This window comes from Vicia villosa, unplaced genomic scaffold, assembly GCF_029867415.1.
Source record: "Vicia villosa cultivar HV-30 ecotype Madison, WI unplaced genomic scaffold, Vvil1.0 ctg.001170F_1_1_3, whole genome shotgun sequence".
Taxonomy (NCBI): domain Eukaryota; kingdom Viridiplantae; phylum Streptophyta; class Magnoliopsida; order Fabales; family Fabaceae; genus Vicia; species Vicia villosa.
In genome coordinates, this window is record NW_026705516.1 from 27,051 (window position 1) to 37,696 (window position 10,646).

Genomic DNA, 10,646 nt, shown 5'->3' on the forward strand with positions numbered 1-10,646 from the left:
CTTAGATACATCGTTATCTTCGATTATAGTTAAATTTTCATCATCATCACTTATCATCGTAATTGTATGTAAAAGAACATCAAATGAACGATGAGACGCATGCGATTCGGAAACAATGATTGATATAAGTTGATTTTCAAATACAATTTAATTTTCAGATTATAGTATCTATGTCAATTTAAATGAATGTATTTTAAGTGAGGGTAAGTGAAACAAACAATCTACATAGAATATAATAAACTCAAACAACATCATACAACAGAACCATATATTATAAATTTGTTAGCAATGAAAAAGATATATTATAAATTTTTAGGACGCACCTTTTATTGAAACTAATCATGGAACAGGAATCAATTCTAAAGTTAATCTAGTTTGTGAAACAATTAAAAAGAAATATAAGGAGGAAGAAACTTACACAACAGTTTTATACTTCTTATATTTCTTTTCATTGTATCTCAAACTAGATGAAGTTTGTTACCGCTGTTGTATTTTTATTAACTAAAATATGTTGTTCTTGTTGAGTCCTACATTAACCATGAAAATTATCAACATGTGAAAACGCAAACTTATTTCTCAACAGAGTATGAAAAACATCTTGTTTGTGAAGCTATAAAGAAGAAATACAGGGTGGATGAAGTTTCCATCATAGTTTCATGCTTCTTGTACTTTTTTTCATAGATACACAAACAATATGTATCATAGCCAAAGTATGGTCTTTGTTAATGTAGCGAAGACGAATGTGCAAAAATGAGAATAATCAATCAACAACAACATGGAACAAACGAGATAATGAAGAACTATCTGACAATAAGATGTAAGAAGAAGAATACCTTAACGTGTGAAGTACAAGATTCACGGCTAATGGCAAAGAAGAAGAGAAAAAATGGATGTTATGGTTTTATTGTGAAGGAAACAACGTTACTCTCAATAAGTGAGAGTTAATTTGCTTATATATGGATAAATTATTTCACAACGATTATCTACCAACCGTATTGATAAGTATCTATTTATTATAAATATATCACAACGGTGGAACGTACCAACCGTAGTCATATCCCTTTAAGTTTTTTTATATAAAAATAAGTAAAAAAGAAAAGACGCGCCTTAATATTAAATGAATAATATGTATGATGGCGCTAACGTTCGAACCCATGAAAGCTTGATGGTTTTACCACGGTTGACTGCTCAACCGTTGTTATATACAATTAATTTTTAATATAAAAACAAAAATAATATGGTAGCTCCTTATTTTAGAGATGTCACCACGGTGTAGTGAAGAACAGTAGTGACCATGACGTTGTTGTTTACGCATTTTGTAGTAGTGATGATACAACGTAATAATATGCTCTCGAGGTCATTTGTGCAATTTAACATGCCTATTAATCAGACATCTAGGAAAAACTAAGTTCTCACGCACGTTTGAAGATGTATATAATGTATCCAAACCAATTAGACGGCTTCATATATCTCAGAGTCAATTACATCAATAAATTTATATATTGTCACTAATGATTCCAAACATCACTTCTATTGAAATAAGAACGATATGAAGCACATTAGAATGCAAGAAGTATTGTCATACCCCAAAATTTGTCCATCATATTTTTTCTTTTGAACTCATCCAAGTATCAAAGGTTTAAGGCTTGACTAAGTACACACTCTCCTAATCAAAGGCTTCTAAACTAGGGTTTTGAGTTTCTTGGGGAAAATGGATAAATCAAGACATCCAATGGAATTCATATAACTTATTAGGTTTCAAACTATCCCTATGACAAAACTCAAGCTTCAATTCCCAAGATCGCTCAGTCAATTGCTCAAATAGTCAACAGTCAACTAGTTTGACCTAAAAGTCAACTGTGGTAAAAATACAGTCAAAATTCCTAATTTTTGGTCAACATCCTTATTTTAAAGTAACATTCATCATTTTATCAAGGTTTGATCATGATTCATCAAGGAAAGTTCAAAAATCAACAAAACTCAAAGTTTCTAAATTAGGGTTTTTGACCTAAAAGTCAACTGAACTTTGACCAGCCATAACTTTCACACAGAATATTAGAAATTTCCCAACCAAGTCCTATTTTGAAGGAAATTGAATTCTCTACAACTTTGTATCTTTAAAGCCAATGCCAAAAAGACTTCATTTGGGATATATGAGCCAAAATATTACAGGTCCTTTTTGAAAGTCAACCAAAAGCAGTTTTTTCTCAAAGCCCATATCTTCAAGATAAAATCCTCAAATTCAAAAAAGGTTCCAAAGTGGCTTGTAGAGGACATCTTGGGATTTCCAAAAAGTCCTATATAACTTCCATATCATGAAAATTGAGGGAGATATGCCTTGTCAAAGTTGGTCATTTTTTAGTGAGGTGTATGAAGAAAATAAGGGTCAAAATAGAATTTTTTTTGTAAAGAAGCCCAACATTTTATGGTCCAAGCTTATTCCTCAAGCAATCCATAATATCATATCTCAAAGGCCACGTTTTTCACATAATTATTTGATTTTATATTAATTTTTTTATTCAATTAAAAGGTAATATAAAACAAATAATTATGAGAAAATCAAATATTTGATTTTTATGATAGCTCCAATCAGAATCAATCACCATATTACTCAATATTTGATATAAAATTGATGCAAGAAAGGATTGGTGAGGAAAAGATTGAAATTGGATAATTTTAGAAACATTTAAAGTCAATTTCCAAACAATTTCTCAATGATTGATTCAAAGAGATTCTATCAAATTGTGTTGACCTAAATCATTCTACTATAAGTAGAAAAGATATTCACATTGCAAGGGGACGAAAATCTGCAGTCAATAACCATCTTCAAGCTCTCAAAAATCCAAGGAAAACTCAAGTTCGGTTTCGGAGTTAGAAGAAATTTCAAGGAGACTTAAGGATCCCAACACGTTCCTTGAAGGTTTCTGAAGCTCTATCAATCATCACACTCAATCAACGAACCAAGAATCAAGACTTATACATCACGGTTTGCACCCAAGTTTTTTTTATTTCGGTTACAATTTTGATGCATTCTCATCATGTTTTGATTGCATATATATGTGTTTTAATGATGTTTAGATTGTTTCTGGATGTTTAATTTGATGATTGCTTGCGTATACGACCATTCTCCATGTTAGGGTTCGCGAGTTCTTGAGATAGGACTTTCTGATTTAGTTTGAAGTAGAGCTTATTGCATGTACCATTGGATTCGTATGGCCAAGATGAGTCTGAATATGGTCTTAATTTTAATTTTCGTGCATGTATGAGTTTGTTTCGAATAACAGGTGAATTGGATACGAATGAAGTCGTAGCTAATTCGTAGCGAATATAGGGAATAGTTGCAGGTCTCCACGAGGAAGACGACGTCGTGTCGTTGTGCCATTGGATCATTCAAGTTTCGCGCGCGATTTCCGAACTCATTAATATTGTTTAAATATTAATTAATCAAGGCGCATATTAAACAAGAACGAAGCGCAACTGGGTTGGCAAAAGGCGTGAGTGAAGTCAGAGGGAGGGGGTTCGATTCCTCACTCTCTCTTATTTTTTTATGAAATAACAACTTTCGTGATTCAGCGCGTGACGTCTAGGGAATTGCATGGTACGGCCTCAGAACTGAGCCTCAGAGGCTCACCTATTCCAGATCTAACGTCTATGAACCTGATGGCACACCATGGATCTTCAGAACCTTGCTGCACCAGATCACTGCGCCAGGTTCTTTTTTGTTTTTTATTTTATTATTTTTCTTATTTGATTTTAATTATTTTCTTATTTTCTTTTTAACTAAATGTTTTATAACTAATTGTTTTGTTTAATTTAACCTTTCTTTTTTTTCATAAAAATAATGAAACTTTTTCTAATTAATTAAATTTTTTATAATTAACCTAATTTAGTTTTTAGATAATTAATTTAATTTAATTAGATAGTTAACTTAATTTAGTTTAATTAATTAGAAAATTATTAGGTTAAATAATTAGTTAATTAATTTAGGGTTAATTGATTTAAATTAGGTAAATTAGGTTAAATAACTTAGGGTTAATTTAATCAAGATTAGTCAATTAAAATTAATTAGGTTTATAACCAATAATTAATTTTAGGATCTTCTAGCCTCGATTTCAAACAAAAAAACCCTAGGTAAACCTAAAAGTCTTAGGAAGGTTGTAATACGGTGAACTGACTTTTTATCGAAATGTGCGGATAGCAAGAGTCGCCACCGACTTTTATTTTATCCAAATTAATTAGAAAGGCTAAAAGAACACGAAAAGACCTTTTAAAAGATTTTGAGTTCGGGGGGTAATTATGCGAAGGGAAGGTGTAAGGCACCCTTTGCATCCATGGTTTTCCATGGGCTCTTAATTGCTTTGCTCTTTTTGAAAAGAAAAGTAGATGAAGAAGAAAAGTGGACTTTAGCTCGTAAATGAGCATAGCCATTTTTGAAGAATTTTGAGAAAGAATATAGAAAAAATTTTAGAGCAAGGCAAAGCAATTAGGGGCAATTACCTTAAACTTAGATGATAGGTTTCTTTTAGCCTTTCAGGATGAAAGGGTCTATCCACGCCATGAGAGGGCAGGAAGCCTTTCGTTTGGATGTAAACGGGTCATCGAGTTATCCTTCGCCATAAGACTGACCCATGCCATAGAGAGGCAGGTAGTCTAAGGGAAGGATCAGAATAGCCTTTTTCGTAGGCAACCAGAGGATACCTCAGCCTTTTTCGTAGGCAACTTCCGAGGGTCGAGGTCATATAGTGTATCGAAGGCAGCATCATTAGGGTCGTATGACCTTTATTTATCGAGGCAGCATGGCTGAGGTATCCTCGTTTTCGAGGGACATGGCTTATTCTGCAAAAACACAAGGCAACAGGCAACAAGGCAACAGGCAACAAGGCAACAGAGAGGTTACCCCAAAAGTGTGCGTGTGTGCAACAATCACGTGGTTAATTCAATTAAATTATCTTGTAATTAGTTATTCTAATTCAATTAACAAGGCTTGCACTCCCTAGAATTACTAACCACGTAATATAACAAATACGGGGAAGGGAAATTGTAACCAGCGGAGGAGAGGGGAATTGAAACCAGGGGATATAATTAAACAATTAAAACGGAAAATATTAGAGTTAGGGTTTAGGGTTACCAATACGCGTAGCTTTGGCATTCGAGAAACCCTGAAAATTGGAAAAGAAAGAATAAGCAGAGGGGTGAGTGCATTATCGGTTCGGAGGCAAACGTCACTAACCCTAAAAATAAAGAATAAAGAAATTTAAAATAAACAAAGTAAATAGGCACTTAGCTTCGAATTTGATCTGATATGGTTGGCGGGAAGCCTCGGAGTTAACCCTGAAAAATGGCAAAGGCAGAAGAATGAAGGCAAGACAAACCCTTAAAATCAAAAGGAAACAAAATAGACTTTTAAAAAAATAAAATAGGGTACTTAGCTTTGAGTCTTGATCGAGCGCATAGTCGGAAGGAACCATGTTGATAACCCTGAAAAGGCACAAAAGAAATATTCAGTGTAGGGAATGATCTTCGTAAACCCTGATTAGGGTACAAATTGAGTATAATGATAAATTGATTTAATTAATTATTGGTCTCGCGACCTAATTAATTAAATCGGGATAAGAAAAATTAAATCGAGTGTAAGATAATTTTTAGGAATTTTTGGAATTAAAATATGAATTTTTGAATAAGTAAATAATTAAATATAATAATTAAGAAAACAAAATAAATATGCAATTAAAATAAATAGGTGATTTAAATATCAAATATATAAATAAAATATTAAGAAAATAAAATATTATATAATAAATAAATAATAATATAATAAATAAGTATATAAATATATTAAGTAATAATAAATAAATGTAAGTAAAGTAGAACAAATATTAATAATATTAAATAAAATAAATAAAACTGAATTAAAATAAATAAAAGAAAAAGACTTAGCTGGAATCTTGTGTAGCTGTGGACTGAGGGAACATGGTGCATCTGCGCCCTGCTGTGCATTGGATTGGTTTGGATGGAGATCCAACGGTTGAGGAGTGAGGACGCCTGGTGGTCCCTCATAGAGCATGCGTGCAGGATCTGTAAGTTGTTATTTAGAAAAAAAAAAGAAAACAGAGACGGGACTCGAACCCATGTCCCATTGATTCCCAGCGAGATAACTCACCAACCGAGCTGCAAGCTTTGTTTGTTAATAGTACAACATGGAACCAAAATATGTGATAAATAAATATAAAAAAAACAAACGCGCGCCATCTTTCAAACGAGCCGGTGATACGGTGACACATAATCGTCTTCAACCCCATGCCCGTCGTTTTAGATGTCATCTTCTACCTATGGACAACGGCTGTCACTATTAGAGCTGTCAATTTAAGGGGCCAATTAATTTGGGCCCCAGCCCCAATAATAAGAGGGACTAAAAAAGTTTAACAATAGTAAATCCTCAAATGCATAGGACCTAAAGTTAGAAGGCCCTAAAATTCAAAAGGGGGCCATAAGGCCCAAATAAAATTAAAAAAATCATAATTATGAAAAGTAAAAAAAAAAATCTATTAAAATTTTTCAAAATAAAACAACTTTTTAAAAAAGATTTAAAAAGAGTTTTTTCAAAAAATAAAAAAATAAAGCTCATATTTTATAGATTATCATTAACCGCACTTACTAAACACTTATTTATTATCAACTTATATATCTTATCAATAAAAAACTTCACTAATATAACAAATTACAATAAAATAATCATATTATGTGAAGTAATATCAGTTAGCCTTTTTAATGGCAAATCAACTAGATAGAAAATGAATTCAAATAATACTGATTTTAACAAATATACTTCTCTATAGTCTCTTTCATTAGTTTGGTTTTAAAATAAAAGTACTCTGTTTAACAAATAAACAATTATAATTCTTAAATTTTTAACTTATTGAACATTTAAGTATTTTTTAACAATTGAGTAATTATAATTCTTAAATTTTTAGATCTTAATCTAAGTATACGTGGGAAGTTGAAGCAAGATGTATTACTGATGTGGTTTCAAAGACAAAAAATATGGCTACCACTATAAATGTGATTTAAAAATCAAAGGATTATGTTTTAAAATAAAAGTCCTTTTTTATAACAAATGAATAATTACAACTCTGAATAGAACACAAAATGGAATATTGGAGCAAATAGAATATTGTGCAAGTTTTGGAATAAAATAGTGCCCTCTCAATGGGGCCAAAAAAAAAAGCATTATGTAGAGGGCCTAAAATTTTAGGGCCTAAAATAAATCTTCAACAATAGGGGCTTAATATATTAGGGCCTTAATGGGGCTAAATAAGTGGGGCTTTCAAATATAGGGCTTATTTGACAGCTCTAGTCACTATATCACCTGCACACACATAAGCCTTATACACACGTTAATAGTTCAATCTGAAGCTACGGTTGAGACCGTCTTGTTCTCACGATTACAACAGTGCCTGCATATCCCTGCAATTGGTTCTGAAACAGAAAGCCCTTTCTTAAGGTCTCAAACCCTAACTATGGTGAACAACTCATGTGGACACATAAACGCAATTAAAACTTCAGAAATAAACATCACGCCATGCTAATCACGAATATGCAACTAAAATTCGTTTAGAATGCAAGAATCAATGAAATCGAACCGAAGTAAGAATGTGCAAACCGTGGGGAATTTGAAGACAATTCTGGGCGCTTCAGATCCTGCTAATGATTGGAGAACGATCAATGATATTCCAAGAACGTGTTATTGCCCTCTAAACTCCTTGAATCCACTCCAAATTCTGAAATCGATTTTTGAAGCTTTCTTGAATTTTAAGAACTTGAATCTGATTCTTGGAGGCAGAATTCGTGAACCCTTGGCATTTGGCTCTGCTCAGTACTTATAGGAGATGCTTTAGGTCAAGAAAATTGGAACAAATCTCCTTTGAATCAAGAATTGAATGTGATTGGAAATTTGATTTTGTATGCTTTCTAAAATTGAACAAATTCAATCTTTCTCACCCAATCTTTCCTCACACGAAATTTGATTGACTTGCTGGCATATAGTGATTGATTTCTTGACTTAAAATTGAGGCACAATCAAATCTTGTATTATTTTTATATTTATATAATTAAATCATGATTTTAAATGAATTAAAACCATAAAATAATAAATAAAAATAGTAAAAATAAAATACTCTTGATTCTAGCACGTGGATGGGCCTAGGATAAGGTTTGGATGAAAAGAACATAGGCCCATTTGGAAAATTTTGGATTTTGGAACCTTTTCTTTTCATATTTTTCCCTTGAGATTGCTCAACTTTGACAAGGCCTATCTCTCTCAATTTTTGAGGTATGGAAGTGTTCTAAGACTTTTTAGAATCCTTAGAGAGTCCTCTAACCATTTTATTTGGTCTCATATCAAAATTATTTTCCATGCTCATTTTATGTTCTTTTGAAAAAAAATGTCTTTTTGTTGACTTTTGAAAAGGACCTGTAATGTTTTGGTCCATATCTCTTAAATGAAGCATTTTTGGACTTGGCATGTGAGAGACAATTTTGTAGAGAATTCAATTTCCTTAAAAATGAGCTTTGGATGGGAAATTTATGATGTTCCATGTGAGAGTTATGGCTGGTCAAAGTTCAGTTGACTTTTCCTATACAAAACCCTAATTTAGAAACTTTTTGAATTGTTGATTTTTTATCTTTCCTTGATGAACCATGATCAATTCTTGATCAAATGGTGAATGATACTTCAATATGAGGATCTTGACAAAGAATCAGGAGTTTTGACTTTACTTTGACCATAGTTGACTTTTTGGGTCAATCAGTCGACTGTTGACTTTCTGAACTTTTGAGTGACCAGATCTTTGAGATAGGTCTTGATACTTGTCATGGAGGTAATGTGGGATACATTGAGCCATGTGAGATGTCTTGGAGCCATTGATTCAGTGATTTTCCTTTGAAAGAACCAAACCCTAGTTCTCTGATCTTTGCTTAGGAGAGTGTATATTTGAATTTGAATAGGAGAAATAGTATGGGCAAATTTTGGGGTATGACAAAGGTGTTGTCCGTTAACTTAATTTTCTTACTAACCTCCTTTATTATAAAATGATTTGATTTAAAATCAGGGTTCGCCCTTTGTTTTCAAAAACCTTTTTCCTTGTTAATTTTAATTTGTTTTTATTTGCCATTTATTTTTTTTCTTATTTTCATTTGCCTTTTGCCTTGCCTTGCTGGTTTATTCTATTAACTGTGGTTAAGTTTTCCCCCATTTGGGGTTTACCTTTTTATTGTGCTTATTATCGTTTGCCTAATTTTTTGTATCTGCCCCAAAGCCATGTAATAGTTTAGGGTTTTATTTTTCTGCCTTTAAATTTCTGCCTTTTATTTTCCGCATTCACGGGTTATTGGCTATGTAATCCCCCATCCGAAGCCTTGTAATAGCTTAGGAACTTTTAATTCTTGCTTTTATTATACTGCGTGGTTAGTAACCCTAGGGAGTGAAAAACCATGAACTGAATTCAGAATCACTAATTTTATAAGATAAATATAACTGAATTGAATCACATGATTGTTACACCCACACACCTTTAGGGTAATTCCTCTTACTGCTGCCTTCGATCAAAAATAGTCAAGTCCCTCGGATACGAGGATGCCTTAGCAAATGTTGCCCTCAGTTCATTATCATCATCAAAGATCTTGTCCCTCAATGTTGCCTTCGATAAATGACGATCGTCCCTCCAAATGCTAAGGTATCCTCACTGGTTGTCTAAAATAACTATTATATCCTTCCCTAAAAGACTACCTGCCCTCTTTATGGTAGGGACAGTCTTATGAAGAACGATAAATCCGATGACCCTTTTTTCAAATTCAATGAAAGGACTACCTACCCTCTTTATGGTATGGATAGCCCTTTCGAACAAAAACTTAAAGAACAAGAAAGACAATCTTAGGGTAGATTCTCTTAAATGCTTGCTCTATTCAAATTCAAATCAAAGATACTTTTTACACCTCTTTACAAAAAATTTGAAAAAGGCTACGCTTATTTACAAGCTAAAGTCCTTAACAAATCTTTTTCCAATTCACACACTACGCTTACTTTCAAACAATTCAAACATTCAAAAGTGAGCTAAGCAATTAAGAGCCCATGGATAACCATGGATACAAAGGGTGCTTACACCTTCCCTTTGTATAATATACCCCCGAACTCAAAGTCTTTTAAAAGGTCTTTTCTGTTCTTTTAGCCTTTCCAAATTGGATAAAATAAAAGTCGGTGGCGACTCTTGCTATCCGTAACATTTTCAAAAAGTCAGTTCTCCCACCGTATTACAAGTCTGAATATAAAATTCACCTCCTCTATACAATCATTAATCAATTTTCCTAATTGCTATATGCATACACTTTGCCTTACATTGGCATCAAAATGTATTTGTAGGTACATTCCCCCGTACTCAGAGAACCATACTAGAAGCGGGTGAAAAGATTGAAACATCATAGCAACACATCACAACTAGTGACAATGACGTCGCAAACTAAAGTGATCCATCTAGTAAGTTCATACATGAACATTAGCGTTCAATAAAAGATTACCTAGCCTTCAAAGATCCAAAATCATGGAAGAAACTAGAAATCAAAATCCACTGGAACCATTTCAAGGTGAGCCTGAA